This window comes from Phaseolus vulgaris, chromosome 7, assembly GCF_051622355.1.
Source record: "Phaseolus vulgaris cultivar YP4 chromosome 7, ASM5162235v1, whole genome shotgun sequence".
Classification (NCBI taxonomy): Eukaryota; Viridiplantae; Streptophyta; class Magnoliopsida; order Fabales; family Fabaceae; genus Phaseolus; species Phaseolus vulgaris.
Genome location: NC_143504.1, coordinates 14,280,923 through 14,307,998, shown reverse-complemented (window position 1 = coordinate 14,307,998; position 27,076 = coordinate 14,280,923). Strand labels below are relative to the sequence as shown.

Genomic DNA, 27,076 nt, shown 5'->3' with positions numbered 1-27,076 from the left:
TTAATGAGTCTATAATTAGACTTAATTATAGGAATATAATCACTATTAATGGGTCTATAATTAGTCTTAATTACAAATGTTATGTGAGAAAAAGAATTTGTACGGTTCTAATGCTACTAATGCTATGGTTATATATATGTATCATTGCTATAGATGAAAGACAGATTGAATAAAACAGAGAATATTCTTTCATGGTATCAGAGCACAAAACTCTGATACCCGACAAACACAAAGCAAAGGCAACGGTGCACAACCATGGCAGATGCACCAGAAAAGAATAATGCCAACAAAGCAGAGCACGAAGGAGGAGGTGCTAAGAAGACCTACTCGTCATATGATCTCAACGCGAGTGACAATCCCGGAAACATAATCACGCAAGTCCAATTGCACGGAGAAAATTACGACGAATGGGCAAGAGCAGTAAAGATCTCGCTTCGTGCCCGGAGAAAATGGGGCTTCATTGATGGAACACATATCCAACCAGAGGATGAGGCACCCGACCTTGAAGATTGGTGGACCGTGCAGTCCATGATTGTATCTTGGATTCTAAACACCATTGAACCAAGCTTACGATCCACAGTAGCATATGCTGAGACTGCACATAACTTGTGGGAAGACATTAAAGAAAGATTCTCGGTCGTGAATGGACCTAAAATTCAACAACTAAGGTCGGACTTGTCAAGATGCAAGCAGGAGGGAATGGTGGTGACAACTTACTTTGGAAAATTGAAGGTCCTTTGGGATGAGCTTGCTAACAGTTGGAAAATTGTACGTGTGGTGGATGCAAGTGTGGGATTGGTGCTCAGTTGGAAAAACGAAGGGAGGAGGAGAAGGTTCATCAACTCCTTATGGGGTTGGATGACGCAAGCTACGGGACAGTAAGATCAAACATTCTGGCCTCAGATCCATTACCGTCTCTGAACCGCGTATATGCTATGTTGGTACAAGAAGAAAGAGTGAGAATGATGGCCAAATCAACGGAAGAAAGGGGGTTGGTCGTGGGTCTCGCGATGCAGGCCAACTACAAAGAAAAAGAGCGTGGAGATATGGTAGAAAAATTAATGACGTGCAGTCATTGCGGTAAAAATGGTCATGACATGAAGGGATGCTTCCAATTGATCGGATATCCCGAATGGTGGGGTGACAGACCAAAAAGTGAAGGCAAATGGAACGGCAGGGGACGCCAAGGGATGCGAAACAAAGGTAACCCGACACGTGCAAATGTGGCACACGCTAGTGGAAGCAACAGTCAAGCCAACAATGACGACAAGAAACTTGAGATGGCAGGTCTGACCAATGAACAATGGAAGGTACTGGTTGATATGATCAGCAAACAAAAATCAAATGAATCAGAGAAAATGACTGGTAAGAGCATTTGGGATTTGTGGATTATTGACAGTGGGGCATCAAACCATATGACCGGGTCACTGGAAAATTTGAGTGAAAAGGAAACTATACAAAGGTGCCCCGTAGGGTTACCCGATGGTGAACGTGTTCTAGCTTGCGAACAGGGAACAGTGACTCTTGAAGAAGGACTTGAATTGAAAAATGTCCTTTATGTTCCCAAATTAAAATGCAATTTACTTTCAATACCTCAATTGACGGATGAAGAAAATTGTGTTGTAACATTCACTGATAAATTGTGTATTATACAGGACCGCACTTCGAGGACGCTGATTGGAGCAGGTGAACGGAAAGATGGGCTTTATTGGTATCGTGGGGTACGGAAGACTCAAGCATGTCATGTCAAGATGGAAAATCAACTAGCACTTTGGCACCAAAGATTAGGACATCCGCCATTTCAGATTGTGCAAATGCTTCCTGATATAAGTGGGAAATGTACTCGTGATGAGTTGAATACAGTTTGTGAAGTTTGTGAAAAATCGAAACAAATGAGAGATAAGTTTTTCTTAAGTGCGCATCAAGCTTTGAATATTTTTGATTTAATTCATTGTGACTTATGGGGTCCTTATAAAACTCCTTCATCCTGTGGTGCTTCATATTTTTTGACAATTGTGGATGATTGTTCACGGGCAGTTTGGATCTATTTGTTAAAAGAAAAAACAGAGGTATCAGTGACTTTGAAAATTTTTTTCACACTCGTTGAGAGGCAATACAACAAATGTGTTAAAATGGTTCGCTCTGACAATGGAACCGAATTCATGTGTCTAAAACACTATTTCATTCAACAAGGTATCCTTCACCAAACTTCCTGTGTCGGGACCCCGCAACAAAATGGACGCGTCGAATGCAAGCATCGGCATATTCTGAATGTTGCTCGGTCATTACGGTTTCGAGGCAATCTTCCCATTAAATTTTGGGGGAATGCGTTTTGACTGCAGGCTACTTAATCAATCTCACACCATCCTCCATTCTAAAAGGAAAAACCCCTTATGAAGTGATCCAAGGATGTGTACCCAGCTACGCGCACTTACGAGTATTTGGTTCATTATGTTATGCTCATAATCAAAATAGACAGCGGGATAAATTTGATAGTCGTAGCCGAAAATGTGTGTTTGTCGGGTATCCATATGGCCAAAAAGGATGGAAATTATTTGATTTGGAAACAGAAACTTTCTTTGTCTCTCGTGATGTACATTTTTTCGAAAATAAATTTCCATATTTTGAAGCCAAAAAGATGGACACTGCACCACCATTGCAAAACCCAATTATTGCCAACTCTTTAGAAACTGGAACGGACCCACATTTTCTTCATGAAGTTGCCTCCTCAAACCTAGATGAATGCATCGTCAACCAACCCATTGCATCTCCCATCCCAGCCAAGGAGGATGCTACCCTCACAGATGACTTCGACCACACTATCAACGACTCCGATCCGTGTATAGAAGCCTCGACGCTACTCGCGGATCCATCGCCGCGTCCGACGGAGACGGCGCCGTCGATTTCTTCACCACCGCTGACGGCCGCGGTTCCCCTTGGGCGAGGGCATCGCGCGAAGCTGCCTTCCGTACGGTTACGCGATTTTGTCGCAGCCACCACGATACCGTCAAGCCCCTCTGTTCCGTCACCTCCTTCAACAGAATCCTCAGGTGTTTCGTATCCTATACATGATTTTGTGAATTGTGATTCCTTTTCTAACCATCATCAAAGTTTTCTTGCCTCTTTACACACCGAGCAGGAACCCCTGTTCTTTTCTCAAGCGGTCCGAGAACCCCGGTGGCGTGATGGTATGGCACAGGAGATTCATGCTCTCGAACTCAATGACACCTGGAAACTCACCGCTCTCCCTCCTGGAAAGAAGGCACTTGGGTGTAAATGGATCTACAAAATCAAATACAACTCGGATGGAACAATTGAAAGATTCAAGGCTCGATTGGTAATTCTTGGCAATCATCAAGTGGAGGGTTTGGATTACAACGAGACGTTTTCTCCTGTCGTAAAGACGGTAACCATTCGCACAACTCTAGCAGTAGCAGCCGCAAAAGATTGGGAGCTTCATCAGATGGACGTTCACAATGCGTTTCTCCATGGTAATCTTGATGATGAGGTTTATATGAAACTCCCTCCTGGCTTCCAAGAATCTCAACCAGGGGCAGTGTGCAAGCTTCAAAAGTCTCTATATGGCCTCCGACAGGCCCCCAGGTGTTGGTTTGCTAAACTATCTTCTTCTCTCACTCGTTACGGCTTCCAACAATCCCCGAAGGATCATTCCCTGTTTACTCTCAATAATAATGACATACAGTTGGTTGTGCTAGTCTACGTTGATGATCTTGTGATTGCAGGGAATAATGGTACTGCCATCCAATGTTTTAAAGGCTACTTAAATCAATGCTTTCATATGAAAGATTTAGGCCGCCTCAAGTACTTCCTGGGGGTTGAAGTTGCTCGCTCCCCCAACGGAATCTTCCTTTGTCAGAGGAAATATGCCTTAGATATCATTACTGAAGTCGGATTGTTGGGTGCGAAGCCCGCCACTACTCCATGTGAAGAAAATCACAAATTGAGCTCCGCTACTGGTTCTTTTCTTTCTGACCCGGCTACTTATTGTAGACTTGTTGGGAGGTTAATTTATCTGTGTTTCACTCGACCTGACCTTGCCTACAGTGTCCAAGCTTTATCTCAATTTATGCAAAATCCACACTCCGAGCATTGGCAAGCTGCTCTTCGTGTTGTTCGATATTTAAAGGGGCATCCTGGACAAGGAATACTCCTACCTCGAGAGAACAACTTACAACTCTTTGGGTGGTGTGATTCTGATTGGGCAAGTTGTCCACTGACACGGAAATCTCTCACCGGATGGTTTATTCAACTCGGCACTTCCCCAATCTCTTGGAAAACCCAGAAACAACAAACGGTTTCTGCCTCCTCTGCTGAGGCTGAATATCGATCAATGGCTAAGACCACCCGTGAATTAAAGTGGATTAAAGACATTCTCGCTTCTCTACATGTTCCTCATCCTGACCCAATTCGTCTTTATTGTGATAGTCAAGCAACACTTCACATTGCTAAAAACCCGGTCTTCCACGAACGCACCAAACACATTGAAGTTGACTGCCACTTTGTTCGAGATGAAATCATTCACAAGCGCCTTCTTCCATCCTATGTGCCCACACATACACAACTAGCTGACCTTTTCACCAAAGCTCTCGGTGCTAAAAAGTTTGGAGCCATCTTGGTCAAGTTGGGCATTCAAGACTTACATGCTCCAACTTGAGGGGATATTACCGGACAAAATCATTATTAGACTTAATTAGACTTAATTACAGGAATATAATCACTATTAATGAGTCTATAATTAGACTTAATTATAGGAATATAATCACTATTAATGGGTCTATAATTAGTCTTAATTACAGATGTTATGTGAGAAAAAGAATCTGTACGGTTCTGTACGGTTCTAATGCTATGGTTATATATATATATGTATCATTGCTATAGATGAAAGACAGATTGAATAAAACAGAGAATATTCTTTCATAAGACTATTAATAAACAAATATTTGAAAACATTGTAGAAATATTTAAGTTAGTAAATATTATTTAAAATGAGACTATATTATCCTATTTTATCAATCAAGAATTTTTTTTTTCTCGACTAGCCATTATAAAATTAATTCAATTGTTTTTTATGAAAAAAATGAATTATATTACGTAAAATACTATTTTTATATTGTTTTGGTATAATATTATTTTACATAATATTTATTCTCACTTTTCTTAATCTTTTGATGCATGATTTTTTTTTTTAAAATCACGTAAGTAGATGGAGCCTCCAAATTATCCCAATCCATTGTCCACGGCTACTATCACATCTTTCCAAGAACAAGTTGGAATACGAATATTTTTTATGATTCAGTTACTTTTTGTGGGATGAGACTTTACACCCTTGACATTTGTCTCAAACATGGATGTCCCGGTTATTTTAGAAGGATCCATCATGGTCAATTTCTACATGTCTCCTACCCTTCACATTAACCCCTAATAACTAATAAATATGTTTCATTTGCTATTATGAAATAACATAATAGTAGAAAGGAAATATTTATAGATAAATAATTTTCATCCTTTCTTTCTAGGGAATAAGCAAATAGGCATGTAAATATATATGCATCAAACTTTATCCTATATATTTCTCTTATTATGATTATATATATATATATATATATATATATATATATATATATATCATAAAATAAACAGAAAAGGACGTTACAAAATGCATCAAGTATATTTTTTAAGCTTGACAAATATAGAAAATATCATAAGTTGCTCCATGGATATAAATGACCTCTCAATGACTATCTTCTTCTAGTGTCTATATAAAACTTACCATCAAGAAGAAGAAAAGAGAGCAGAGGATGCATTATGCCAAAATGTTGTTTAAATCTAGAGGAATCCTCAAAGGTATTAGTAGCTAAAATCTTAGTAACTAATGTTAGATATCATAAACTATTTTATAGTTTTTTTTATTAATAATAGAAACTATTTTGGATACAAATAATTTTTTAATTTATAAAATAATATCTAACTTAGTCAATATAATGACTAATATCTTGTATCTCTAAATTTGTTGGTATTTAATTATTTTCTTGTACTGTAACATGTTAGAACTATGATTTAATCACTTGTTCAAGTAAACATGAAAATATGTAATCAAATTATTAAGTTGAGTTGTAAAATCTACGTCTGTCTGATGTGACCATTTGGATTGAAAGAACCAATGGTAAAATAAGATTTTGAATATGTATGTCTAACCATATTTGTTATGAGATAATTTGTTGAATTTTTTTTATGAAAATGTATCGTTTTTAGTCAATCTTTTCAAAATAAGCATCTTAAGTTAAATTTGCATAAGGTGTAATCTATGAGACGCGAGAATCACAATCTAATCATTAGTTAAAGTCAATGAGAAAATATCACACACAAATGAGTAAGAAAAGTTAGCAAGTTGTGTCTGACATGATACATCAAATGAAAAGATTTCATTTTGATTGTTCTACAAACAATATCACAGTCTTAGCACCATCTATCAAATGGTATTTGTAAAAAAATTTAAGTTTAATTAAATTATAATTCAAACCTCCATTCTTGTAAAAAAAATATTTTTCATAATTATTATAGGAAGAAACATAATTGAACTTTATATGTAATAGTTTATGATTAGATAATACTGTAATTTAATTTAAATGATTATTATCTCATAAACTTAACATCATTTGTTATATTAGCATAATTTAAGGATTTTATTTCATAAATGTAAATGATAATAAACTTAGACCTACTTGAAATAAAAAATAATAGAATGTGAAAAGACACTATTTTTAGAAACTTTGTTTAATTTGTTAATATTTAAGGAACCATTATACATCTTTTGAAATTAAATAATTCATTCGACCAACCTTAAAATTGTTAGTTTTTCACAATTTGTTAGCCTTCATTAAAAGTGTTTATTTATTTTAATCTATTATTAACTAATAAAAAAATTAATCATATTTATTCGTTTTTATTAACTAATAAAACCCTAAACCCAAAACTTCAGATTAATTTTGTAACACATAACATTTTTTTTATAGTATAAGATATACACAACCTTCATATGTTAGAGCTTGATTGTTAAATGAATTAGTTTATCATCTTCTTTTAATAATAACAACTGATTTTTTTTAATTATAATTTTATATTATTATCCTTAAATATCATGTTTTTTTTTAATTACATCATGGCATTATTGTTGCAATCAGGGTCACGACACGACAACAAATAAACTTTAAAAAAAACTAGAGGGATTCATTGTCATAGTAAAAGAACTAAAAAAATCGATATGTGAAATCGAATTTAAGATTCAAGATTCGGTTAAGTGTAGGGAAGATATTAACACCCTATAATGTTTAAGATACTTTTAGTTAAATATGCAAAACGAATGTGATTTTTTAGAATATATTTTTTCAACAAATAAACAAAAATGTAGGTGAAAAAAAAAACTATTTTTGATTTTTTTTATAATTGACAAGGATTAACCTTGGTCCAACGTATTTCTATTTACAATGAAAAATTAAGGTGTACGTAGTTCTAAAAGTCAAAGATGTTTTCTGAAAAAATGAAGTTTTGTGTTAGTATGAGTTGGGTTTAGGGTTGAAACTAAGTTTTTTAAAAAATGAAAAAATGAAGTTTGTGTGAGTGTGAGTTGGGATTTGGTAGTTGAAATTGAACTTTTTAAAAGAGTGAATCCAGCAATGATTGACCTTTCTTCTACGTATTTTCATTCATAATGAAAAATCAAGGATATTTTTAAAAAAAATATATTTCGAGAAGTCAAAGATATTTTTGAAAAAAATGAAATTTGTATCAATGTGAGCTAGGATTTTGCCAATTAAAATTATTATTTTTTTTTTAAAAAGTGAAATCGATGAAGATTGACCTTAATCTTACGTATTTTATTCATAATGAAAAACGAGAAATAATGTAGTTCTAAAAATAAAAACAAATTGTTGGTTGATATTAATATTTTTTAATTTTTTTAATTTTTAAATTTTTTATATTGTTCAGGTTTTTAAATTTATTTATAATTCACACTAATTATTGTATAAGTTACTATATTTACTACTCTATGAAGCATACATTAAATGGAGGTACTACATTGATATTGTCGACCGTTTACGTGAATTTTATTAAAAAAATATTTTTTTATAAAAATTCATATTTATTTCAAATATCAAATACAAGATGACAAATCATAAATTGTTTTTGGACATAGTACCAAAATTATATTTTTATTTACTATTTATTATTTTTAACTTTTAATTTTTAATTTTTTTTTCAAAAAAAAATTGGTGGGTTGTGTATTAAAAATGGTTTCCAAATAGCAGAAAGATTGGGCCGAACGAAAGGACTCCAACTTTTTAGAGAAAATGAAAGCTAATGGGTATATAAATAAAAGGCTTCTTCTTCCTGCACCACTGGGTTTTTCTTCCTGCATCCCCACAATTTTAAATATTCCAAAATTAACCTTGACCTATAATTTAAAAAGGGGCACCGTGCTGGACTTCCAATGTCACTGTTCATCTTCATCATTGAATATCAACTACTTTGGAGGGTCTTTGAAATTGTTCAGAGCAAGGTGGAGGAGTACGCAACGTTGTCAAAGTATTGTTTGGATTGTAGAGGTAAGAGTTAAGCGTGTTTTTTAGAATGGTGGTTATGGATTTTGGGATTACCGGATATTGGGATCCGGTAATGTATTCTAGATTCATGGATTCAAAATTGATTAAATTGTGTTTTTCGGATGAGGGGGTGTTCTGGAAGTTAAAATATCATAAATTGTTGTTTTCTGGATTGCTGAATTTGGAATCCTAAATTGTATTACGGATTGATGGATCCGAAATTATTTTTTTGTGTTATGGATTCCTGAATTCGGAATGGTCTTTTTGAATTATAGATTGTTGGATCCACAATGAGTTTTTTGACTTATTGATTCATGGATAAATGAATATGTTAACATTCTGACTATTATAAATGTGGAAGAAGAATGGTTTAATTTCAAAACCAAAGTGTTCATTCATCAAATCCAAAAATAATTGTAAACTAAGTCTTTCTTTATGAAATTACAAAACATATCAACAACTAATGATCATCATTATGTCTGTGTCATTGTCTGTGGACATACACCGACATGTCCTCGGTATTGATCGGGCTAGCATCAACATGTTCTTCATATTCATTAACATGTCTTCTTCTTCTTCTAACAGAGGCTGTGGGACGTAGACGATCACCTTGTGAACTTCCTCATCTAGTCTTCACCATTTCTGTTCAATTATACCATTCAAGTTAAACCAAATTACAAACTAATGAATGAGTGCATACTAACCCAACCTCACAACTCCTCTAGTTCGACTCAATATAATTCTTCTTTACTAATTTGAGCCAACACAAACATGAAATAGAAAATTAGTATTCAAGAATCATAAATCCGGAACACTCCCGAATCCACAAATCTGGAACACTTCCGGAGCCAGAAAATCGAAACTTTCCCGGAAGCATACATCCGAAATTTTACCGGATTTCAAAAGTCGAAATTCTACTGGATTCTATAATATGAAATGTGAAAAAGGATTTAAGAAAACAAAAATACACAAAGAAAACGAATGTGCAAATCTGAAAATATGAAACTCTACTTACCTTTGTCAACAACATTCTAAATCACAAGAGAGATGTGTGAGATTTGGAAGGAGAATGAGTTTTTCATTGAAAGTGTCGTGTCGCTGCTGCCCTACGTGCACGAACGACGTTCATCTAAACATTTTAGGGTTTTATTGGGTTAAGGGTAATTTTGGGATTTTAAAAATTATTAAGGTTTTGTCTTTGCATAAGAGTGTGGAGTTGCAGGAAGAAACTGCCTAAATACAAACAAGAGGAGGAAAATATTGAATAAGCTCATTAAATACTTGACATAAGTACTCCACAATCTATTTGAAAAAACATTATTGGTATGTTTCTCTTTCTATATTTTGAATGTATGTATTCAAACATAAGTGTTTGACATAAGTACTCCACAATTAATTTATTTTCAACCATCATTCAATATGTACTACCAACTCATTTTTAAGTTGTTCAAATGTGTAAATTAAAAATTCATGCTTAAACCTATGGTTATTGTATAAAATATAACACTTGCTTTTTATAGAGACCTGTTGTGATCAAGAAGGTGACTTAACTATTAACAAATTCTTACCCTCATCCTGATGATGCGAAAACACTAAGATTATCACAAATTTTGCTTCACACCAGGGAATAACAATGATGTTCTAAACCTCTTCACTACCATAAGCTGTAACTTGGTGCCTAGAATGTGAAAGTGTGTAAATTAAAATTAATTATTCAACCAATATGGTCACAATACAAAATAAATTGTCATCGTACAAAATAAAATATGATCTTTACTACCTGATGACTTTTTACGGCAAGTGCACCGCGTTTGTCAGAAGTAATAATTGTCAGTAAGGACGGATATCGATCCCACAAGGAACAGTGAATTATCAAGTTCAATAATCGCTAAATATAAAACAAAATAATTAAAAGTGTATTGAAAGTGGTTGGGTTGACGATGATCAATAAGAAAACAGACAAAAAATTGGTTGCTTCAAGTTGGAAAAATAGGGATTAGGTTTCATCTATCTCACTCTCATATATTTTGATTAGCATGTCAATATTGATGCCCGTATAAAAATAATTAAGAATGTTCCCTAACTATCGATCCCTCGCATAATTATAAGAAAAACTTTGAACGAAGCTCAGACGTTAATAACAATTAACATTTCAAGTCTATTCCTAGCACTCAAATATACTAAGTATTGTTGTTTAGGTCCAAACTCTAAAATACCTCCCGGTCAGATTTAAGATTCTCAATTTGTCACGAAAAATTAAAAGTAAAACAATAATACCAATAATCAATCAAGAACTGAATATTAATCTATAAAATATCACCTCAATACATAAAAGTTTGAGTAGATTACTCTCAATCCCAAGGAGTAGAATTAGCCACGCATACTTTTAACACCTTCCATTCTCCCAATTGGGTTACAATTCACTCTATGGTGTTTTCCTCTCAATCCCGCACACTAGGGTTGAACCTCTAGCCCCCTATTTATCCTAATTTTCTAGGGTTAGGTGGCTTGCTGTGTCGCGCTAATGGGCTAAGTGATAAAACATAGAAAAGGCCCAATCTTTATTTGCATCTTTTTCCATTCCGGGACCTTCCAACTTTCTCTTTTTAGCTCAAATTATTCTTCTTTATTCCAAATCTTCAATCGTCCCTAAAAATCTGCAATTAACACCAAATTTGGGAATAAAATACTCTTATTCAAATAAAGATCATAAAAATGTAAAAAGGTATAAATTCATAAATTATGGATTATTTTATATGTAAATTAACAATAAATCCTCATATGTGTCTATATTTTAATATGAAATATTACTGAAATTAGACACTTATCACTCTCCCCAACTTAGAATCTTGCTTGTCCTCAAGCAAAGTAAATGAATATATTTGAATTTAAATATCAAACAACTTAATTCACTAAACAACAGATCAAATTAGAAACTTATGATGCTTCCAAATTCAAATATAGAAAAATATAGACACAATCAACTTTTAGGATCAAATCAAAACAAACAAATGACAATTCATCCAAGAATATCTTCTCAAATGCTCACAGGTAAATGTTTCTCTCTATTTTCACTGAATCATAACAAATCACGGTTGCTTTTCATTTCATCTTCAAATCACAAACATATTAGAAACATGAATCTTGAGGTCTTTTCCAGGGTTGTAATGAGGCTGGGCTTCCAAAAAATATTGGTTTTTCTTTGATAACAAAATGCACATCTTAAAGAAGAAGAACATACCTACAATTCAATTATAGAGAACATATATGTTATCTAATTACCACTTTCTTTTGATGTCACCTTTTTCCTCATTTTCTTTTTGACTTTTCATAATTTTCATGATGATTTTATTTTTCTTTTCCCTTTCTTTTGCTTCTTCTGTTTCTCTTTATTTTTTTTTTTATTTTTTTTCAATAATAGGAAAAAATTCTTCCTATTTTCAACTTTTTGAGTTTTCACAATCAGAACCAACCATTTCCTTTTCTATATGTATTGCATCTATGTTCTCCTTCCTTAAACATGCTAAAGGGTAGGAAAATATATCATTAAATGTTAAGGTGCAATATTAACAAAAATATTTTTGGCCCCAAAGGGGATATATAAAAAAATTGGAATTCTAATATAAAGGTTGGCTTTTTGGCCCTGGCTCCTAATTAACACAAACAAATGCCTCAATCATCTTCATGCTCTTTTATGATGCAACAAAAATAAAAATTAAGCAACCACAACTGTCAATTCATCAGTAAAACTCTCAAAACTGTTTAAGGTTCACACACTCACTTGGTTTAAATGGTCTCATTCCTTTTTGTCTTGTCATTATCTGTCCTAATCAATCATCTTGTTAAATTTTCATGTATCATAATTTGAACTACATTTGAATAGGGATTCAATCATATTTTCTTTTCTAACCTGTGTCTAATTCATCTCACTATTTAATATTTAAACACAAATTCTTTTTTCCACAATTCAAAATTAATATTCTAGTTCTTTTTTTTCTATGAAAAAAATAAACTAGAAAACAAACAAATTAAAACTGAAATTTATTCAAGAAAGATAATTCAAGACTTAAAACTAACAAAACAGGAAATTTATTTAAAATAAGCAATAAAAACAAACTAAACAAATAAACAGAAAACAAAATAACCGAAAAATAAAATAAATAAAATAAGACAAAATTCAAATAACTGAAAAGAAAAGAGAATTAGAAAGATAGAACCATATTTTTGCTCAATCCTCTCTTCTTAAGAAGTCATCCAGCTTTTTGTTAAAATCTTTATCTACAGTCTTGCTTCATTTGCTGGATCTGCCCCCCCTGAATAATAGAACCTGTCCCCAGGTCAAAAATACATAACCTGCAAAATGATTAGGAGGCATATAGGATTTTATTTTTTATATTATTTAATTTATTTATTTATTGTTTAAATAAAATCAGCAAAGGTAATAAAACAACATAAAACTAAAATGTGGACTGGGTTGCCTCCCAGTAAGCGCTCTTTTAACGTCATATAGCTTGACGCCTATGTCTTTATGGGTCATCTAAAAGGATTACCGTAGTGAGTTTTTCCTGTTCATTACCCAAGTAAGGCTTTACCCTCTGACCATTTACAACCCAACTTCTGTGTGATTTTGGTTCTTCTAACTCTATTGCTCCATAAGGTTTTACCTCTTTCACAACATAAGGACCTGACCATTTAGATTTTAACTTTCCAGGAAAAAGTTTCAATCTAGAGTTGAATAAAAGCACAGATTGCCCAGGGTAAAAATTTCTTTCCACAATCTTCTTGTCATGATATTTCTTTGTGCGTTCCTTATAAAGCTTTGAGGAACTATATGCGTTTAACTTCATCTCTTCAAGTTCATGGATTTGCAGTTTTCCCTTTTCCCCAGCTGCTTTAGCATCGAAATTTAGTGTTTTTAATGCCCAATATGTTTTATGCTCTAATTCCACCGGAATATGACAGACTTTCCCATAAATCAGCTGAAATGGGGAAAGGCCAGTAGGAGTTTAAATGTCGTTCTATATGCCCATAGAGCTTCATCAAGTTTGATTGACCAATCTTTCCTTGATGCAACCACTGTTTTCTCTAATATATTCTTGATTTCTCTGTTAGAAACTTCTGCTTGCCCATTTGTCTGTGGGTGGTAGGCTGATGCTACTTTATGACTAACCCCATAATGCTCTAACACTTTCTTCAATTGGGTATTACAAAAATGAGACCCACTGTCACTTATGAATACTCTTGGAGTGCCAAATCTGCAAAAAATATTCCTTTTAAGAAATTTGATGACTGTCTTGGAATCTGTATGTTGTGCTGGAATTGCTTCCACCCATCTAGAAACATACTCAACTGCCACTAGTATATATTCATTTGAAAAGAAGATGACAAAGGTATTGAACCAAGTGGTGTTCAAGCTTTGAAGAATCCAAACCCTTTGAAGGATGTTGAAGGCTTGGTTGTGCTTGCTGTTGCTGGGCTGTCTTAGTTAGGATCTGGGGTAGTTTGAGTTTTGTAATCCACTCTAGATTGAATCCAAAGCATAGGCATTCTCAATCTTTTAAAAGAAAAGTGTTTTTCAAACTAAGTGAAAAACAACCGATTGTTTTGTCGAAACAACGATTGTTTTATACTTAGATGTTTTTAGAAAAGATTGAAAACTGTTTTTCAAATGGTTGAGCTGTTAAAACCAAAACAACCGATTGATTCGAGGAAACAACCGATTGTTTGTTTTGGTACCATAACAGAAAAAATGTTTTAGCTTTGACTGAGCATTAAATGTTTTAACTGTTTACGCTCTAGTCTTTAATGCTTTGACCAATCTTTAAATGCAATGAAAAAGTTTGTAAGATTTGATAACAAACATCTTTGAATAAATTTAGAAAACAGATTTGAGAAATAACAATCTTTTGAGAACAAGTTTCTGATTTTCAAAGAGTTGAGATTGCTTAGAGATTGAGATTGATCAAAGAGTGTGAGATAGGATTTATGCTTGTATTGATTTCAGATTTTCTTCTGTAACAAGTGTAATCCTTGTATCTGTTGAACAAGTTTCTTCTGTGTGTTTGCTGAGAAGTGCTGTGTGTTCTTGAGGGGATCAAGATCAGCATTCTTAGTGTTGGTGTGTTGGCCAAGAGAAGTGTGTGTCTTGAGGGGATCAAGGTCACTTTCTTGGTTGTGTTGTAAGTGATCTAGGTTTGATTGCTTAGTGGAATTCCTCAATGGTTTCTGAGAAAACTGGATGTAGCTCTGGGTTTAGAGTGAACCAGTATAAACATCTGTGTGCATTTTCTCTTCCTTAACTCTTTAAATTCAGATTTGATATTTGTTTACTGGTATAAACAACCGATTGTTTCTGCGAAACAACCGATTGTTTTTCTGGTGCTATTGTTTTTGCTTATTGTTTTGGCAAACTGGATTCCTTATCAATTATTTCTTGAGATAATTTCATTCTTGGCTTAAAAGTTTTTGAAAACCCTCTTTAAACAATTCACCCCCTCTAGTTTAAAGCCATCCATTCTAACAATTGGCATCAAGAGCTTGGTTCTTGAAATTTATTCAAGTGTGATCCTAAAACTGTTTTTAAATGGCTGATAGACTATCTTTTGGGGAAGGTGCTTCAATCAACAGACCACCTCTGTTTTGTGGTTTGAACTACGAATTTTGGAAAGTGAGAATGAAAATCTTTATGGAATCACTTGACAAAGGAATTTGGGATGCAATTGAAAATGATCCTTTTGTCCCAAAGTTTGAAAAAGATGGATCTTTCATTGAAAAGCCTTGGTCTCAATGGACTGATTCAGAAAGCAAGAAGGCCAAATTCGATTGCATTGCCAAAAATATAATAACCTCTGCTTTAAATTCTGACGAGTTTTTCAGGGTCTCTCAATGCAAATCATAAAAGAAATGTGGGACACCTTGGAAGTAACTCATGAAGGTACAAATGAGGTAAAGAGAGCTAGGAAGCATACTCTAATCCAAGAGTATGAGATGTTCAGAATGCTCAAAGGTGAAACAATTGTTGAGGTGCAGAAACGATTTACGCACATCATCAATCATCTCATTAGCCTTGACAAGACCTTTGAAAAGGAAGACGTCAACATCAAGATCTTGAAATTTCTTGATAGAGCATGGCAACCCAAGGTAACTGCTATTTTCGAATCTAAAGATCTAACATCCTTGAGTATGGCTTCTTTGTTTGGAAAGCTTAGGGAACATGAGTTAGAGTGAATCGACTTAATGTTCAAGAAAGCAAAGACAAGCACGTAAGGAGCATAACCTTAAAAGCTTCCAAGCACAAAGGAAAACAAGAATCCAGTGATGATAGTGATGAGGAAAACCTTAGCTTGCTGTCAAGAAAGTTTAGCAAATTCTTGAAGAGGAACCACAACAAGGACAACAACAAAGATAGGTATGGAAACAAGAAATCAAATGATTTTAATTCCAATAACTATACTTGTTTTGGCTGTGGTGAACAAGGTCATATAAAGGCAGATTGTCCAAACAAAAGCAAGGAGAAAAAGCCTAGCTACAAGGAAAAGAAAGGCAAGACAAAAAGAGCCTACATAGTTTGGGATGAAAATGAGGTATCATCATCAAGTTCTTCATCAAGTGAAGATGAGAAAGCAAACATCTACTTGATAGCTGAAGAAGATGATGAATCATGTAGCTGAAGTGAGGTAAGTTCATGTGCTTCTTTAAATGAACAAAATTATAGTGAATTGCTTGAAGCTTTTCAAGAAACTCATGATAAAGCTAATCAATTGATTCTTTCAAACAACCGATTGAAAGAACTTAACAGCTGACTGGAAAAGAGAGTGAAATCACTTGAAGATGAGATTGAAAAATCTAAAAATGATTTCAAAAATCTGGAAAATCATTTAAAAAATTCTTCTTGCAAGTGTGACACTCTCATTTGCGAAAATTGTGAAAATCTTGAGAAAAAGGTTCATTATCTTGTTGACACTGTGGACAAGCTTTCAAAAGGGAAATTTAACTTTGAGAATGTCTTGGCATCTCAAAGCTGTGTTTTTGGAAAGGCTGGTTTAGGTTTCAATCCACAAAACCAACAAGATAAGTTTTCAAATTTGTTTTTAAGAAAGCCAGTAAAACAACCGATTGTTAAATTGAAACAACCGGTTGTTACATGCTTTTATTGCCTAAAAAAGGGCCATTCGGTTAGATTCTACAAAATAAGAAAGTTCTCTGTTCCTAGGGGCTACATGAAATGGATTCCTAAAGGATGTGAGGTTCCAAATGAGAAAAATAAATCAATTGGACCCACATTTGCGAATGGACCAAATCTTGTTGCTTGAACTCATGCTTGTGCAGGAATTCTAAAGAAGTGTGAAGGACTGAGTCATCTGATCAACTTTTTGGAAGAAAAAGACCAACATTGAAGCTGAATCAATGTTATGCATCTGTCCAAAGGCCTTCAACAGTTAAAAGAGGCTTCTTGATCACAAAGCACATGGCTTATTGAAAGAATAACATAAAGGATAAGACCTTCCTTTCTCTGTTCTTAATTTCTGTTTTAAAGTTCTTTCTCATGGTTAAATATCTTCTTTAAAATGCTTAACTTCATCTGCTTTGAACTCTTTCTGCTCATGGTTAAAATTAAAAATCAGTTTTAACCGCTGTAGAAAAACAACCGAAGAAACAATCGATTGTTTTGAGCCTGACAACATTGTAAAGAAATCAATTTAATTTCTATTTTGAATTTCTATCCGTTGCAGATCAATTTAAAGAGAGAATCCTTGGTCAATGAACCTGTGTTGAAAGCTGACCACGTTCAGAGAGAAGTTACAACAGTCATAAAGGAATATATTCCAAAATCTTTGAAATTCAAGAGCCTTAATGACTAGTCAAAGATCACATGTGAAGACCATGTGATTTTCAGCTTTTTCTGACGTTTTTTGTGTAGGGCAGGGTCAAGTCCTTTCTCTCTGAAAATCTGGTATCCACTCATTTCATTGAATGCTTTTTAATTCTATTACTGCTATAAAATCTGTTGCAGCTGATCTCTTCCACAAGAACAACCAATATCAACATCTCTTGCAACATCTCTTGCAAAATCTGTGAGTGAGCTTTTCTCTGTTTTCTTCTCTGCCATCATGGACTCAACTCCTCCCACTCTCAAAGAGAGTCAAAACCAGAGCTGTAAGGTCTGGAGGAAGGCTAGAAGGATGGTTTTCTGGAGACAATGATCTAATTGAGAGATATAGGTTTGAAACAAGCACCAAAGTGATAAACAACCCCAAGGTTGTGTGCTTTGATTGACTGAAAAGCCAAAAGCTGGACAATGTAAGGAGGCTGCTCAAAGATCAATCTCTCAGAAAGTTCCTGGAGATGAAGGGAAACATCTACCCAGATTTAATAAGGGTGTTCTACACAAATCTCAAGTTTTAGGGAAACAACCTAGTTTCTCATGTAAAAGGTGTAAATTTGGAGATAACCCATGACGTATGGGCTGCTGTTGCTGGTCTAAAGTACTCAGGCCTCAGGATTAACAAGGGAAACCTTGGAGTAGTGGAGGATTTCAACAAAATCCAATACTACAAGAGTTGCTTGAAGAACCAACATGCTCAAGTTAGGACTTGCTCGGTTGGAGGCCTAAAGCTTGATGCAAGGTTGTTAGCCCTCATTGTGACTTGGATTCTAACACCAAGGGGGAGCAATCATTCTGTTCTTACTGAGGAGGATCTGGTGTTCATCTTCTGTATCATGAAGAAGATCAAAATCAATTGGATCCACATCATCAAAGAGCACATGCAAAAGGCAATGAAGTTAAATGACTATCACTATCCATATGCTGTTTTGGTATCTAAATTTCTACTCTATTTTGAAGTGAACCTAGAGGATGAAACATCTGAGTTGGTCAAGTCAACTCAAGAGTTGAACAATAGATCACTTAGCAAAATGGGTTTTACCAAAATAGGTGGCAAATGGATTAGCAAAGATGGTGACTGTGGTGCCTCATCTAGTGCTGCTGCTGATCATGAACAAGATGAACCTGCTGATATGGATTTTCAACATGAAGATCTACCTGAAGCACTTCAAGATGCTGGACCTAGTGCTGGTGCTGGAAATCAAGAAGAAAGGATGCCAACCATGTCTCCTTTTGAGAGACTCATGAAAATAGGCTTGATAGCTTTGAGGAGAATCAAAGGAATCTCCATGATCTCTGTGTCAGCAATTTCCAGAGGATTGATAACAGGTTTGACAGCATGGATGCACGCTTCATGACTCTAGATGAATAGATCGAGGCTGTACAAAATCAAATCTTTGATCTTCAATATGCTGATGATGATGAATGAAGAAAAACAATCGGTTGATGTATCAAAACAACCGATTGTTTTCTTGGTGGATGTATCAGTTTTATCTTTTTGCTGCTTTTGCTATTTAATTCTGATGTATTCAAAACAATTATCTTGTTTATCTCTTGTCTTTGTTTATTTGTGAAGACAAATAGGGGGAGATATATGTTGTGTTTAATTTCAGTTTTTATTTTCTGTAAAACAGTTTGGATGAGTGAAACCTTATAGGTTTTTGCTCCTATATTTGTTTGTTGATTACTCTAATATTATGCTCTGAATTTCTGTATTTGTTTCTGTGCTAACCAAATATCAGAAGTTCTATGCTTTGCTTAAAACTATATCTTGCAGGAACTGCTTCAGATTCAATCAGGTACAACACAAGCATCAGGGATTTGTCTTCATCAAATAGGGGGAGATTGTTGAATCAAGTGGTGTTCAAACTTTGAAGAATCCAAACCCTTTGAAGGTTGTTGAAGGCTTGGTTATGCTTGTTGTTGCTGGGATGTCTTAGTTAGGATCTGAGGTAGTTTAAGTTTTGTAATCCACTCTAGATTGAATCCAAAGCATAGGCATTCTCAATCTTTTAAAAGAAAAGTGTTTTTCAAACTAAGTGAAAAACAACCGATTGTTTTGTTGAAACAACCGATTGTTTTATACTTAGATGTTTTTAGAAAAGATTGAAAACAGTTTTTCAAATGGTTGAGCTATTAAAACCAAAACAACCGATTGATTCGAGGAAACAACTGATTGTTTGTTTTGGTACCATAACAGAAAAACTGTTTTGATACCATTACAGAAAAACTGTTTTAGCTTTGACTGAGCATTAAATGTTTTAACTGTTTACGCTCTAGTCTTTAATGCTTTGACCAATCTTTAAATGCAATGAAAATGTTTGTTAAGATTTGATAACAAACATCTTTGAATAAATTCAGAAAAACAGATTTGAGAAATAACAATCTTTTGAGAACAACAAGTTTCTGATTTTTAAAGAGTTGAGATTGCTTAGAGATTGAGATTGATCAAAGAGTGTGAGATAGGATTTCTGCTTGTATTGATTTCAGATTTTCTTCTGTAACAAGTGTAATGCTTGTATCTGTTATGTGTTTGTTGAGAAGTGCTGTGTGTTCTTGAGGGGATCAAGATCAGCATTCTTAGTGTTGGTGTGTTGGCCAAGAGAAATGTGTGTCTTGAGGGGATCAAGGTCACTTTCTTGGTTGTGTTGTAAGTGATCTAGGTTTGATTGCTTAGTGGAATTCCTCAGTGGTTTCTGAGAAAACTGGATGTAGCTCTGGGTTTAGAGTGAACCAGTATAAACATCTGTGTGCTTTTTCTCTTCCTTAACTCTTTAAATTCAGTTTTGATATTTGTTTACTGGTATAAACAACCGATTGTTTCTGCGAAACAACCGATTGTTTTTCTGGTGCTGTTGTTTTTGCTTATTGTTTTGGCAAACTGGATTCCTTATCAATTGTTTCTTGAGATAATTTCATTCTTGGCTTAAAATTTTTCGAAAACCCTCTTTAAACAATTCACCCCCCCTCTAGTTTAAAGCCATCCATTCTAACAAAAGGCCCTATAAAATCAATGCCCCAACAATCAAAGACTTCAATTTTTTGAATATTTTGTAATGGCATCTCATGTCTTCTAGGAATGCTTCCTGTCCTTTGACACCTATCACATCTTTGTACTAATGCATGTGTATCTTTAAACAACGAAGGCCAGAAAAAACCTGATTGAAGAATTTTTGCAGTTGTCTTTTCCCCATTAAAATGTCCTCCATATGCTGAATTATGGCATTGCCATATAATTTTATTGGCTTCATCTGAAGAAACACATCTTCTCAGCAAATTATCTACACCAATTTTAAACAAATTAGGATCATCCCACACATAATGGCATCCTTAAAAAATTTTCTTTTTTGATGCCAGTCCAAATTCTCCGGGATTGTTCTAGTAGCTTTAAAATTGGCCATGTCTACAAACCATGGCCTCTCTTTGATTATCAGTAGCTTCTCATATGGAAATTCAGCAAGAACCTCCGGCTCTAATGTGGTTACCTCATCATTTGCTAGTCTTGATAAATGATCTGCTACATTGTTCTCACATCCTTTCTTATCTTTGATCTCCAAATCAAATTCATGCAACAAAAGTATCCATCGTATAAGTCTTGGCTTAGAATCTGCTTTATTCAATAAATATTTTATTGCAACATGATCAATGAAAACAATGACTTTAGAACCTATCAAATAAGATCGAAATTTCTCAAGTGCATACACTATAGCTACTAATTCTTTTTCTATTGTGGTGTAATTACTTTGAGTTTCATTCAAAACTTTACTTGCATAGTGTATTACTTGAAAAATTCTTTCTTTCCTTTGTCCTAAAACTGCTCCTATTGCATAATCACTAGCATCACACATTATCTCAAAATTAAGTTTCCAATCAGAAACAGTTATGATAGGTGCAGAAATGAGTTTTTCTTTCAAGATATTAAAAGCAGTTAAACAATTATCATCAAATTTAAAAGGAGTATCCTTATTGAGAAGGTTGCATAGGGGCTTTGAAATCTTGGAGAAATCTTTAATAAATCTTATGTAAAATCCAGCATGCCCTAGAAAACTTCTGATTCCTTTGATGTTGACTGGTGGAGGTAACTTCTCAATGACTTCAACTTTTGCTTTATCTGCCTCCAGCCCTTTATGAGAAATTTTATGGCCTAAGACAATTCCTTCAGTGACCATGAAATGACATTTCTCCCAATTTAGCACAAGATTTGTCTCCACACATCGCTTCAGTATGAGATCAAGATTAGCTAAACAATCATCAAAAGAAGATCCAAACAGAGAAAAGTCATCCATAAAAGCTTCAATGCATTTCTCAATCATATCTGCGAAAATAGCAAACATACACCTTTGGAAAGTTGTTGGGGCATTACATAAACCAAATGGCATTTTCCGATAAGCAAAAACGCCAAATGGGCAAGTAAATGCTGTCTTCTCTTGATCTTCTGGATTAACCACAATTTGATTATATCCTGAATAACCATCCAAAAAACAATAATATGCTTTACCTGCCAATCTTTCTAACATTTGATCCATAAAAGGTAATGGATAATGATCTTTCCGCGTAGCTTGATTCAGTTTCCTATAACCAATGCACATCCTCCATCCTGTAACAGTTCTTGTAGGAATTAATTCATTTCTTTCGTTATAAATAATTGTCATACCTCCTTTTATAGGTACCACCTGTACCAAACTAACCCACACACTGTCTGAAATGGGATAAATCATTCCTGCTTCTAAAAGCTTTTGCACCTCCTTTCTAACAACCTCCTTCATGGAAGGATTTAAGAGCCTTGGTGGTTGAGCCACAGGTTTGAAATCTTGCTCCATGTGAATTTTATGCATACAATATGCTGGGCTTATACCTTTCAAGTCAACAAATGTCTATCCTATAGCTTCTTTATTTGCCATCAGCACTTTTATCAACTTTTGTTGTTCCTCTTTGGATAAATGGTTGCTTATGATAACTAGCTTCTCCCCATTTTCTTCAAGAAAAACATATTTCAAATGAGTTGGCAACTGTTTCAACTCTATTTTCTTAGGGGTGTTGGCTTTGTTCAGTTCTAATTCATCAAAAATCCCTTGTTGAACTTCGTTTGCCTTTCCCAGCTCTAACAAACATTCCTTGACTTCCTTCTCCCCCCAGTCCTCACAATTTTCATTATCATTTAAGATCGCTTTCAGTTCATCCAGTGCATCCATCCTAAAATAATCATTTTGATCAATCGGATGTTTCATTGCTTCAAATACATCAAAGCTAACTTCTTCATCCTGCACTCGAACCTTCAACTTTCCTTCATCCACATCAATCATAATTTTTGCAGTCTTCATAAATGGGCGTCCAAGAATAAGAGGTACTTCAACATCTTCCTCTATGTCCATGATCACAAAATCAACTGGGAAGTAAAATTTGTCTACCTTCACCAAAAGATCCTCTACTATCCCACGTGGATATTTTATCAATATGTCAGCTAATTGTAGTGTCATCCTTGTAGGCAGAATTTCAACATCCCCGATTTTCTTCAACATAGATAGTGGCATCAAATTTATGCTTGCCCCAAGATCTAGTAATGCTTTGGCCACTGTAAAATTTCCTATTGTGACTGGCAAAGTAAAACTCCCAGGATCTTTAGATTTTTGTGGCAATGATTTTTGAATAATGGCACTACATCCTGCTTCTAGCTCCACAATTCCTTGTTCTTTTAATCTTCTCTTCTTGGTCAACAAATCCTTCATAAATCTGGCATAAGTAGGCATTTGTTCCAAAGCTTTAGTGAACGGAATACTTATCTCTAGTTGTTTTAGAATTTCACAGAATCTGATAAATTGTCCTTCTATATTCTTTCTGGAGGGAGCATGTGGATAAGGTAAATCTACAATTGGAACACTTCTTTTTTTCATTCTCTTTTTCCTTTTTCTTCTTTTCTTTCTGTACCCTCTCATTTTTTTCTTTCACATCTCCCTCTTCACTCTTGTTTTTTTCTTCCCTATCAATTTTTATTTCCTCACTCTCTATGTCTCTTTCCTTACTTTGTAGATTATCACCAATCCCCTTTCCTACAACTACTCCACTTCTTGTAGTGATTGACTTACATTTCTCCCTGAGTTCCCTCAACTCTTGTGTAAGTTGCTTAATTTGTGTCTTAAAATTCTCAACGTTCTTCTGCACAACCAACATGGTGTGTGTAAATTTTTCTGTAGAATCTTCCATTTTGCTCATTCTCTCTTGGGACACATGATCTAATAGTTGGAGTTGTTGAAAAGTTCCTTGCTTTCCTTTATCTTCCATGTAAAACGCTTTTTCTTCAAAAGAAATATTTTGGTAAGCACATTGCTCACTGGAATGCTCACCTCCACACAATTCGCACCTTAATTCTTGATTATGCCTTTGAATAACATGTAATTGTTGAGACAATTTCGCCATTTGTGTGGTTAACTGCTCAATCTGTTGTGTCAAAATTTGATTTTGAGCCAATAATGTATCTCCATCCTTTCTTCCGAGTACTTCGTCCATCATACTGGTCTTGAGAATCTGTTGATGCCAATCCATTAATAATCCTCGTTGCTTGTTCGACATCAAGAGTCATCATTGTGCCACCAGCTGCGGCATCTAAGAACATCTTCATATCAAATTTGAGACCATTAATGAATATGCTCAGTTGAGCAATGTCTTCAAACCCATGATTTGGGCATTTTCTCAATATCATCTTAAATCTTTCCCATGTCTCACAAAAAGACTCATCTGCTCCTTGTCTGAACATAGATATTTCAGACTTAGCTTTAATGTAGCGAGAGATTGGAAAAAATCTTTGCAGAAATTTTTCTTCTACATCCTCCCAGCTCGTGAGGCTCTGATTTGGAAGTGAACTAAGCAAATCCTTAGCCTTTCCTGCCAATGAAAAAGGAAATAAGCGCATACAAACATTATCAACATCATCTGATTCAAAGCCCATTATTCCCACCAATTCATAAAATGTATTCAAATGTGAATATGGATCTTCATGCTCCATTGCTATGAATTGATGGGCACCGATAAGAGTGAGAAAATTGGGATTTATTTCCAAGGCCTTATCAGTAACCGGTATTGCGATATTAGAATAATGCCTTGGTCCTTGGTACATGACATAATCTCCAAGTGTCTTCTTGGCTTGTTCTTCTACCATATTGCTTTTTTAGTGGGAAAGAAAAAAATAGAGTATATTTTTATTTTATTTTATATTTTGAATTTTTTTTAAAAATAAACAGAAATTTAAATTGCTAACTAAAATAAAATTAATAACTGCCTAAACTATAAATTAAAACTTAAAAATAAAATAAAACAAAAACAAAACTCTAAAATGACACTAAGAAAATAAAACAAAACTATTCAGAAAAGAAAAAAATATATAAAATAAAAACTAAAAACAGAATAAAAGAAAACAATAAAAATAAGAAATAATGTACTTAAAATTAATAAATAAATACTAAGAATAAGATAAAAACAAAATAAAATAAAGCTAAAACAAAATAAAACAAAAAATTATAATTATAATTGTAAAAAACTAACCAACTTACTTAAAATACTACCTAACGTAAAAATAAAAACTAAAACTAGTAATGATAAATAAATAAAACAACTAAATAAAAACTACCTAAACCTAAATAAAACTACGTAATTAAACCTAAAAAGAACTAAAATAAAATATAATAAAATCAAAACAAAATCAAAAGAAATATCAAAATAAATCTGAAAATAAATAGAAACAAATAAAATCAAAATAAGAATTAAAATAATAGCAGCAAATCAGCAAATTAAAATAAAATCTAATAAACTAAAAACAAATTTGTTTAAAATAAAATAAAAACAGTAAATAATATAAACACAAAATTTAAAGAATTCAAAACAATTAAAATATTCACAATATTTAGAGAAATTATACTCAACAAATCAAACCTGTTCCCCGGCAACAGCGCCAAAAACTTGATGTCAATATTAAGTTCTTTGATTGAAATTGATGCCCGTATAAAAATCATTTATATCGATTCCTCGCATATAAAATCCTTAAGAATGTTTCCTAACTATCGATCCCTCGCATAATTATAAGAACAACTTAGAACGAAGCTCAGACGTTAATAGCAATTAACATTTCAAGTCTATTCCTAGCACTCAAATATACTAAGTATTGTTGTTTAGGTCCAAACCCTAAAAATACCTGCCGGTCAGATTTAAGATTCTCAATTTGTCACAGAAAATTAAAAGTAAAACAACAATACCAATAATCAATCAAGAACTGAATATTAATATATAAAATATCACATCAATACATAAGAGTTTGAGCAAATTACTCCAAATCCCAAGGGGTAGAATTAGCCACGCATACTTCTTGATGGAAGAGGCCCAAGCACAAGCCCACATGCAAGCCCACCAAAGGGTAGATTTGGGCCAACCATAGAGCTATGGCCAAGAGGATCCAAGAAGACGTTCTTTTACATGTTCAAATGCCATAAACTCTAGTGTAGAGTAGACTTTAATTTCTTGTCAAAATTAGCATAGGAACTTTATTTGTAATTTTCTTAGAATTAATTTTGGCACCTAAAACACCAACCTAGGTAAACTTAGAGTTTCTAAAAAAACCTCTAAATTTACCAAGGCCGGTCTAGAAAGCCCATGGAGGGGGTGAGCATAAAAACTAGACACACCCCTCCCCATGTGCTCATTTGTGCACCCATGTGCCATGTGCACCCATGTGCTTCACATTTACATTTCATTTGGCTAGCATTAGGGTTGCATTATGGTCCTCCTTAGCCTATAAAAGGAGGAGCCTACACCTTGTATTTGCAAGTTTATTGTGAGTAAAGTTATGCTGCCATTTTGTGCCAAGCTTTGCTTCTCCCTAGAACTCTAGGCTCTAAACTTCACATCCTTCACCTTTCCTTGGGCTGGCCGAACCTCCCTATAATCATACCTATCATGCACCTTCAAGATCAACACCACTCTTAGGAGGATCTTGCTCACACACCTTCATAGCTTCCACACCATTTTCTTACATGATTCAAGAAGACCTTCATGAAATTTGCCATCATTTGGTATCATGAGCTTGGGTTCTTCAAGATGAGTTGCTTTTGGTCTTTTCATTTCTAGTTCTTCTTTATTTCATGTTGTTCATCTTATTTCTATAATTGTCTTGCTGTTTTTTGCATTTTAATTTGTTTTGGTGTGCTTTTTGGAAGATCCAACCGAAGCACTTTTGTTCAATTGATCTTGAACAATTTCTTGTGCAATTTGTGATAGGATTCCATACACCTTTGAGTTGTTGTTTTCTTTTAGGCTTTTAAGTCTTTATTGCTTTCTTATTTGGTTCATATTATGCTTTTGAGTCTTTAATTTCTGAATCCATATATGTTTTTTCAAGTCATGTTCATCCCCAATGTCAACAATTCTTAGTAGTCCTTTATTTTGCTTGATTGTTTCTTGATTTTGGGTATCTTTAATTGCTTTGAATCTGTTGTTCTTTGATCTTTTGGTGCCTTTTTAATTTTAGTTTGAGTTCCTATTTGTGTTTAGATCCTACACAAATTCTATTTCACAAATTCTATTGTGT

The 27,076-nt window shown here is 34.1% G+C and overlaps 3 pseudogenes; 2 read left to right on the top strand and 1 right to left on the bottom strand.

The window, feature by feature from the left end:
- The first annotated feature begins 224 nt into the window (after positions 1–224).
- LOC150025796 (uncharacterized) lies at positions 225–8,705 on the top strand (annotated as a pseudogene).
- Positions 8,706–13,147: 4,442 nt separating this feature from the next.
- LOC150025795 (uncharacterized) lies at positions 13,148–23,919 on the bottom strand (annotated as a pseudogene).
- Positions 23,920–24,170: 251 nt separating this feature from the next.
- On the top strand, positions 24,171–24,276 carry LOC137808881 (small nucleolar RNA R71; annotated as a pseudogene).
- The last annotated feature ends 2,800 nt before the right edge of the window (positions 24,277–27,076 follow it).